This window comes from Zonotrichia leucophrys, unplaced genomic scaffold (genome assembly GCF_028769735.1).
Source record: "Zonotrichia leucophrys gambelii isolate GWCS_2022_RI unplaced genomic scaffold, RI_Zleu_2.0 Scaffold_438_42387, whole genome shotgun sequence".
NCBI lineage: Eukaryota > Metazoa > Chordata > Aves > Passeriformes > Passerellidae > Zonotrichia > Zonotrichia leucophrys.
Window position 1 is genome coordinate 19,686 of NW_026992643.1, and position 10,308 is coordinate 29,993.

Below are 10,308 nucleotides of genomic sequence, written 5' to 3' on the forward strand. Positions count from 1 at the left end.
ATGTACCCTCTCTTGACACTGTATAGTAAAAAGATTATAAAAAAGATGACATAAAGAGTACATATAAAACTAATTATAAGAAGGAGGAATAAATAAATAACTAATAGAGCTTAATTAATTAATGAAGGGAATTTTGTTACATAGAAATATTGAGCATTACTTTTCTTGGCTGCTAAACCTGCATTGGTCTTTATATAAATGTAAAACCTAAGTTTTAAAAATGAATACTGTTGTTAGAAATATAAATAAATATAATTAATATATAAATAATGAAATATTAACTAAATAATGTGTTACAGAATAAAAACAAAATAATAAATTTTATTAATATTTTGGATGTTTTGGGATGTCGGTCCCAGGTGCATGATGTCAGACATGGTGTGGCTGGGGATGAGGAGCAGCTTGGCCAAACAGGCTCAGCCTGCAAGGGGCTCATTCCTCTCGCTGCCCAGGCCTCCTAAGGAGACATTCAGCATCAAGATCACCTGGGGAATGCTTCTGTCCCCTCCTCTCATATCTAAAAAATAAAAAAATACTGATGTGTTAAAAAAACCCAAAAATCCTGATGTGCAATTTGGAATCTCCCTCCTGAAGAGTGCTCCAAACTGACTCCAATCACTGCACAAGCCCTGGAGACCCAAAGACAATGGAAGGGAGACAAAGAGCTCCTGAGGGCTTTCTGTATTTTAATCAGCCCCACGCTGGATTTGGGGCTGGCTCCAGGAGCCTCAGGCACGCAGAGAAGGACGGAGAAGCTGCTCAAGGAGTCAGCAGCAAAACTCCAAGTGCCTTGGAGCTGGGCCTCAGTGAGGGCAGGGAGTGCCAAAGGCTGCCCAGGGCCTGGTGAGAGCAGATCCTTGAGGGCAGGTGTCCGGTTATCTCGGCTGTTTGAGGGGCCTGGAAAGGCCCGAGGTGGCCTTGGGGCAGCCCGCATATCGAAGGACGAGAAGAGGCTTCAGTTCTTCTTTCGGTTTTTATGTTTATTAATTGTTTATCTAAAAGATGTTCTTTTCAGCCGAACAGAGATCTGCTCAGCAGTCAGCCATGAGCACACTGTCTGCCCTCCGGGGCAGCCACGTATCTTTATACCCATTGTTACGTGTACAATATTTATCATTTTTCTCCAATACCATTTATTCTTATAACTTGGTGCACTTTCAGTAATAACCAATCCGAAAGTGCCACCATCACCAAAGAAGATGGAGGAGAAGAAGAAGAAGAAGGAGGACAGGACACACCCCAATTCCTCCATCTTACTTCTCTAAACCCCCCTGTACATAAATCTTAAACCCTGTGTCTCACCTTCTAATTAACTAATCTCTTCACCATTCACCCCGGTGAAGTCCTCATCCTTGTCGTCTCCTGTGTAGGACCAAAGTCCTGCCACTAGACACTTCTGGCAACATTCCAGGACTCCCGAGCCCCCTAAGGTGGTCTCGGTGGCTCAGCACCTCAGGACTGAGATCTTGAGATCCGACAGGCAGGATTGCAGGGAGCCCAAGGCTCTGAGCAGGGAACTGCAATGCTGAGCAAGGCCTGGCAGAGCTGGGTTTTCTCTCCTTTCAAGAGTCTCTGGGTAGGCATCGTTGGTTTCAGGTCCATGGTCCCTGTGCTGCTCTTGGACTGCTCTGGTTAGGGTGACGAAGGCAAAAAGCTTTAACCATGGTTCTGATGTTGTCTTATGTTTTCTGTGGTTAGAGGTGTTATTTTAATTTTTCATTTGCATGGTGACTTGTTGTTCTAGGGGTTTTTGTTAGGTCATTCTTTTCTTCCTGGTCTTATGGGATTTTCATATTTGGTTATTATGTGACATATCCTCTTCTTTATGGTGTTGGGTGGTTCGCCATCTTAGATGAGAGTGGGAGTGATAGTAAAAGGTTTTAAAATCATAAAATTCAGGGAATTAGAAAGAAGCTAGACTTAGTAGGGCCCTGGAAAAATGTTAAAAATAGACTCTGAAAATGTTAGGCTTTGTGTTTGCCAGATCATGTGAAATTGCATTTACTTAAGCAGTATATGATAAATGATATAATTGTTCAATGTGATGATTGTTTAGTAATTAAATATAATTATTGTATAATCATACAAAGAGTCATGAGAAACTATGTTAGAAGTTTGAGGGGGAGCCACGAGGAGCCCATGCTTGGATGAAATCTATGTGTACAATAGAACAATATAGGTTTAATTATTACCATAAAAGTTATATAACAGTAGAATATAAAAACATGTTCATCCCGAATGCATGTTGGAGACAGATTTGGGTTTTTACCCCTGACACCCAGAGCTCTTCAATAAAAGCACCTGCATAGAATCGTTCTCGTGATTATGTGCTTCTGAACGCTGGCAGGAGCAGTGGGGGTAACACCTGACAGTGAGGGGATTTACATAATTATAAATCCTTTAACTGGCATTGGAACTTGACATAACTATTAAACATTCAACAAATAATCTATGACTGACATTGGAACTTTATATTAACTCCTTTAACAATGAACTTTATATCAACTCCTTTAAAAATCGATTCTCCACAATTTCCTCCTCTAATTGTTCAATTGGGCTCAAACCTGCATCAATTAGCAATTACTTCTTCTTGAAGGTACAATTGTTTTACAATTTTTAATATTGGTTCTAAATTTGCTTGTCATCTTCACATTCTTGATCATTCATTATCATGAATACTTTTACTTCTTTCTTATTAAGCTCTTTTGGTATCGTTACACTTGCATGTACAGCAGATGTTACAACTCGGATTATACAGGGGAGCATGCAAGGCAAGAGGATCATACCAGCAATTTCACATATAAAGAAAAAGGCTGGTTTTTTTCCACCAGTTTCCTTTTAATGACCAGAAATTGTCCCACCAGCTGGTATTGAATGTAGGGGTCCACTCTTGTGTTCCAACATAAACTAACTTCCGGATTTACTTTGAGATATTTCTAATTACTTCACTACGGTCATCCATTTCTAAGCACCACTCGAGGAGTTAAATTTTCCACATGTGCTTCCTTCATGGGCTAATAAATAATCTACTGCTAGTCTGATGTGATACACCACAGTTCTAGTCTGGGATAGTTGGTCATTTATGTGGTCTAAAGCCAGAGAGGCTCGGTTCGATACCATCTCGAGTACTGCTTGTAATCTCAGAATCCGATTTAACCCCGTATAAATTGGGGTCCGGTGTCCCCAGGACCCATCTTGAGCCCAGGTCGCCGGTCCATAAGTGCAAATTATTTCCTGGGGGGTCCATACTGTGTTTTTCTGTGTCTGGGTTCCTCCAATTTCAATTAAGTTTCTTTTTGGTCAGCTAGATCTGTTCAAATCATCATATACAGGGACCCCTAGGTTCGATCCAGACTCTTTTGGGAGTTACAAAAATGACGGTTTAATAATTCCGATAGTGGAAGTGCTGCTCCACTCCCCGGGTAATTCAGTGTAAGCCACATTCCCACATATCCAAACCAGGTTTTCTGGAGCTTTCCAAGAAGCATCACTGATAGTCATTGGAAATTCCCAGTACTGGGATATTTTTTACACTCCCCAGAATGGGTTTATTCCTTTTCCAGTACACTCATGGAATTTATCTCCTTCTCAGTAGATACACCCAATTTCTTTCTTCCCAATGGATTTTCAGGATTTAATTGATTATTTTAATATAATAGTAATAGTAATAGTAGTAGTAGTAGTAGTAGTAATAATAATAATAATAATAACAATAATAATAATAATCTAATATCTAATATATCATATATATTATATATATTACTATTATATAGAATAGAATAGAATAGAATAAAATATATAACATATTATTTATTAATTATACTTTATTTATTAATATTATAATAAAATTATAAAATAATATAATATAATAATATTAATTATTTTGCATAATATATATAATTTATCATATATCATATATCATATATCATATATCATATATCATATATCATATAACATATAACATATAACATATAACATATATATAATATATCAATTATTAGTTAAAACTATATAATAATGTAAAAACTATTATTATTATAATAACAAAATAGTATTTTAATAAATTGATGATATTATTTGTTATTTAATCAATAAAAATGTAATCTATTAAAATGTTATTATTTGTTTTTTAATAAATAATAACATTTATTTATCCAATATATAAATAATAAATAATACTTCCAGTATTTATTGGGTTCTCTAGGGACCTACCCAGCTACTGGTTGTTTTATTTTTAAATATATTTTACAGGATATTTCTCCTACTGTGGTTTTATAAATTTATACATTTTATATATTGTATACATTTTAAATATATACATTGTATATATTGTATACATTTTCCCTTTCCTAGATATACACTACTCTCCTCCAATTATTTTAGACGTTAATTCCCACCATTCTTTTTGTCTTTGTCCAATAGTTGGTACTTTTTGTCTTGTGTCCATTTTAAGATATCTATTGGTCTTAAGCTGATCCCTTCCCAAGGCCAGACTTTGGCCATTTGTGTATTTCCACAGATCCAGCAATTAGTTACATTCAACTCTTTACTGATCTTTTCCTCTAAATCTATGAACAAGTTTTTCCCATGAGATGTTTCTAGGTCTTCTTTCTCATTTACTGATGTTGTTACTTCTTTCTCTTTCATTAAGTCTGCTGTGCCTTTTTGATTGGACTTATGTTCAAAGCAAAGCCAATCATCTCCTATGGGACACTCCCCAGGCAGTCCTTGCTGGTAAGTGGCTACATTTTGTGAAATCCAGTAAGTCTTCCCTTCCCCTTGACAGGTTGCTAACAGAGAGAGGTTGGCATAGTTTAAGTTTAAATTTGTATGTACTCGTATTAGAGATCTGGTTTCTTCTCCTTTGTAAAGGGGGTAGTAACATTTAGCACATGGGCACTTCTGACTTCCCAGCGTGTTGTTAACAAGTTCAATCAGTAAGAGCATTCCCAGGAGCCTGGTATGAGGCATTCCCCTGATCTCTACAACTACTGAGCTGCACCCAGTTATTGGAGTGGCTGTTTTTAGGCGGACTGTAAACTTACCCAGCCTTGCCTCCTGGTTATGCTTTTCTCTGACAGAAGAGCTCATTGGTCTTAGTACAGAGTTTTTTATTCTCTCAGTGTCAACACATTTGACTTTTCTTTACTAATTTATTTTTACCCTGATGGATGTTTTATAGGAGATTGTTTGTACACTAAGATTGGAGTTAACTGGGGTATTTTAACTTTTTAACACAAAAACATACTCCTAAAAACCTTGAACTCAATGGTCAGATAACTTTAAGAATTTTTGGTATCCAAAATGATACAAAAAGTACTCCAAACAAATAACGAGGTATTTACTCTTATGCCTAATCCTACAAAATCACAATATGCACAGAAACAAACAAAGGCTCCAACACAAACTAAAAACTGTACATTCATTAATAAACACTAACTAATAATAAATGCAACAGGAAAGTATCTACTTTTCAAACTCAAAAGTAAAATATAAATAACTTTAACTGCATTTTTAACAATTCTTAACAATTCTTTTTGATTATTTAAACAGTTCTTAACAGGTTTTTGACTATAAACACTCTCTAATAGTCTTTAGGTCTCCTCTGGAGGGTTACCTTTAGATCGTCTGAGTGATTAGTCACAGTCCATTCATTAGAAGACTTAGTAGGGGATGTGGTTGGTTTTGACTCTTCAGTGGGAGGTGGTACAGGTCCTTTAATCTGGGTTATATGTGTCCACCCCTTCTCTTGGGTCATATGGCTGTATTGGTGGTGAGTAGGACCTGAAAAGGGCCTTCAAACTTAGAGGTTAAAGGTGCAGAGTTCCATGATTTAACTAACACCCAGTCCCCTGGATTGATGTTATGTCCCTTAGTGTCTAAGGGGGAGGTTTGAGGGAGATAGCCCTTTTATCCCAAGATCTTTGAATCTCCTTCCTATGGCCTTTACCTATTTTTGGGTGTCTGTCTCTCCTTCTGGATAAATTCCAATGCTGTATGAGGTTGTCAAGAAGGGGAGTCCAAACATCATTTCATAAGGTGAGACTCTTATACCTGATCGAGGCCTTGTTCTAATTTGTAACAGTGCTAAGGGTAGACATTTAAGCAAATTCATGTGAATTTCTGTAACTAATGTAGTTAACATGTTTTTGATTGTTTTATTCATCCTTTCTACTCTTCTGGAGCTCTGGGGATGCCAATGGGCTGTGCAACCTCCATTTCATTCCCAGGGCTTCAACGACTTGTTGTAAGACTTGGGTAGCAAAATGTGGACCTCGGTCAGAATCGACATTATTTATCAACCCATATTGGGGATGATGTTTTCTAGGATTGCTTTTGTGGCTGCTTGGGCTGTCTCTGTTTTGGTCGGGAACGCCTCTACCCAATGGGTGAGGTGACCCACGATCACTAATAAGTGTCTGTATCCCCGGACAGGGGACATTTCTGTGAAGTCTACCTGCACATTTTGGAACAGCCGCAAGGCCAACTCTCTTTCCCCAGATCAGACAGTACTCTTCTCATTACTTTCTGATTAATTTGTTGGCAAGTTAAACATCTGTTGGTAACTGCCTTTGCTATGGTACGTACTCCCATGCACATATGATCTCTTGGAAAGAGGTCACATAATTCTTGTATTCCCCAATGGGTCAACTCGTGTAACTCCATCATCACCATTCAGGCTAGAGCTTTATTTAAAATTTGCTGTCCATCAGGAATCCACCATTTTACATTTTCTTTTTGCTGTCCTCTCATCTTTTCTAACTCCCTTAATTCTTTCTCATCAAAGATGGGTCTTTCCTCTTTTCTTTCTCTACTAGGTGTTCTCTCTATCTTAAGATTTTTAACTGGACTTTCCTGTTCCAAAGCTACTTCTTTCACTACTTGATCAGCTAATTGGTTTCCCTTTATTTCAAGGGTGTCCCCTTTTTGATGTCCTTCTATGTAAACTTTGGCTATCTCAATTAGTTTCCTTAGTGACTCTAGTACTAATTTTCTTAGCTCTTCATGTATTGAATTTTTGCCTTAAGAATTAAGGTACCCCTGTTCTTCCCATATTTTTTCAATGTATGGGCAATCCCAAATGCATACCAGGAGTCGATATAGATTGTTCCTTTATCTTTTTCTAGTAAATCTAGCCCTCTCTTCAGGGCATAGATTTCACACCACTGGGCAGACCAATTTCCCATTTCCTCAACTTGCATGTTCTGCCCATCTATGGTTGCATACCCTGAGACCTGTTTACTGGCTACCATTCATAATGATCCATCTGTAAATAAAATTCTCCCATATGGGAGGGGCCTATCTTCTACATCTTCTCTCACTTTAGTCTGCATTTCAATAATTTCTAAACAGTCATGCTCTAGGTCTGTTAACAGCTCTCCCGTGAGGAACTGGGCTGGATTTAAACATTTTGAAGTGACTAATTGGAGGCCCTTGGTACTTATTAGGATGACTTCGTACTTATGTATTTGGGCATCGGTTAGCCACTGAGGGGCCTTGTGACTTAAAACATCTTTCACATTGTGTGGGGTAGGAACCTGGATCTTCCCCTTTCACATTAGTTTCTCTGTGTCTTCTACTGGGGTGGCTGTTGCCTCTATCACTTGCACACAGGCTGGCCACCCTCTGGCTGCTGGATCTGGTAACTTGGAGAGAGATGCGACCGGCTTCCTGCATCCTCCCCAGTCCTGTGTAAGGACTCCACAAGCTATCCCCTCTTCCACGTTTACCAATAGGTCAAAGATCTTTTTAAGGTCAGGTAGACTTAGTACAGAGACACAGGACAATTTAGTTTTCAGATTCTGAAGCTGTTCCTCATCATTTCAGGTCCAGGTTACAGGCTCTGAGTCTATCAATTTGTCATATGGAAATTTAACACTTTTAGTATACCGATCAAGCCATAATCTTCAATACCCAAACAAACTTAGTAATTTTCCAACATCTTATGGTCTTTGGGGCAGGGAAGGACAGAATTCCCAAAGTTATCTTGTGGCTTGACCTTTTATACTTGGGTGATTATATGTCCTAAAGATGTTGCTTCTTGTTCCACAAATTGCAGTTTCTTTTGTGATACTTTTAGGCCTTTTCCCCGTAAGAAATTTAGATGCTAGTATGCTAGAACTTCTAACTTTGTCTTGTTCTCCCCCTGATACAAATAAATCATCACCATATTGTAAAATATGTACCCCATTCTCAGGTTTAAAATGTTCTAGGAGTTCTTCTAGAGCTTGCCAAAGAGATTCGGGGATTCTCTAAACCCCTGGGGAAGACCTGTCCACTTCAGTTGCTGTTTTCCTTCCTTTTCAATGTCCTCCCATTCAAAGGCAAACCAGTTCCAGCACTCTTCAGCCAAGGGACACACCCAGAAGGCATCCTTTAAATCCATGACAGAGAACCATGCATGCTCCTGAGGTACTTGGCTTAAAAGGGTGTACGGGTTTTGTACTACCAGGTGCCTCACAACCGTTCTTTTATTAACTTCTCTTGAATCTTGTGCTAATCAATACTTTCCATCAGCTTTTCTCACCGCTAGTATGGGAGTATTATGTGGAGACATGCATGGTGCTAAAATCCTTCCTTTAATAGCTGGTCAGTTACTGGGGCTGGTCCTTTCTTTCCCTCTGGGGAAATTGGATACTGCCTTACCCGAATGGGGGAGATGTCTTTCTGCATCTCTGCTTTTATTCGTGGCATATTAAAACAACCAAGTTTTCCCTCCCCCACCCACATGTTTGGGTTGATTTCATCTCTGTCTTCCTTTGTTAAGACCATTATTTGTACTACCATTTTTCCATCTTTTGGGATTATTCGAATTTCCAATTTGATTTGTAAATCATGTCCTAATAAATTACAACCTAACTTGGGGATGTAAGTGAACTTAGCTTGACACTCTCTTGAATTTCCTCTAATTTCTACATCCTCTATAATCTGGGCCTCAAATGGTTCTCCTTTGCCCCCTTGTACTTTGCAGACCCTTTTACCGACTGTGATTCCTGTTGGTATTTTTGTCACACATGACTTGTCTGCTCCGGTATCAACTAAAAGTTCAAATTCATCATTCTGGGGACCAATCTCAAACTTTACAAAGGGCTCTTCTGGATGGTTCATTAAATTCCCCAGAGCATAGAACCCTTGACACCCCTATTCTGCATACTTCTCGTCTCTTCTTAAGATGTTCTCTAGAGTTTCTTGCTCCCAGGCTATGGCTTCATCTAATTGGAGTTTCTTACAATTTCTCTTTAGGTGTCCTTTCTCTCCACAGTAATAACAATATTTGTCACTGGGTAGAGCCGTAGCCCCTTTTGGTCCAATAAAACATTTGTCTCTTCTAAGTGGTTCTACTGGCCCATCCTTGTTGGCTTCTACACTTTCTCTGGCTATTGCTACCATAATTTTAGCTTTTGGTTTTGTCTTTTTTTCTTCTCTTCTCAGATATACTCTTATGGCTTCTCTCAGCAGTTCATTAAGCTTTTTTCCTGCCAGTCCTCTATTCTTTCTAACTTTCATGTGATATCCGGCCAGGATTTAATTACAAATTGTGTGTTGAGGTGGACTTGACCTTTGGAGCTATCTACGTCAACATCAGAGTAAATCTGGAAGTTTTGCTCTAGCCTATTAAGCCATGTTGCTGGAATCTCGTCTTTTTCCTGGGTGCTGTCAAACGCTAACCTGGTATTATTCTTTTATCCCTCTGGTCATCAGGGACCTGTAATCTCTCATATTCCTTCTCCCCTCTTCTTGGTTAGGGTCCCAGTCAGGCTCCACTAAAGGCATTTTTTGGTCACCTGGGGGCCCAGGCTGGTTTTCTCGCTCCAAAATTTTCATTCCTGCAGTTCTTATTAATCAAGTCTCTTCTGGGGAAAATAGGATGTTAAAGATGGAGTTCAATTCTCCCCATGTATAAATATTAGGGCTAAAAATGGATCAATTTGATTTGCTATTCCTACAGAGTCTTCCACTAAATTTTACAATTCTTTCTTAAAGTCTCTAACTTCGGACACAGTCAAGGGAGCATTTAAAAATCCAATCTCACTGGCCACCCTGCACATGGGAACTTCTCTGAGGGGGAACAATTTTCCCACTTCAGCCACTTTGGTCCGGATGTTACAACATCAGCTGTGGAGGCTGACTGGGTAACTTCACTCTTGGGCATGAGATTCTGAGATGTTGTTTGGCTTCTCATTTGTGCTGGGGGAGGCAGAGCAGGAACTTGCTGGTGAATAAGGGGTGCATGAGATGGTTGAGGTAAGGGAATGGTAGTGAAGGGTAAAGATAGCAAGGAGAGGTTTGGGGGGAAGGTGGTGGAGG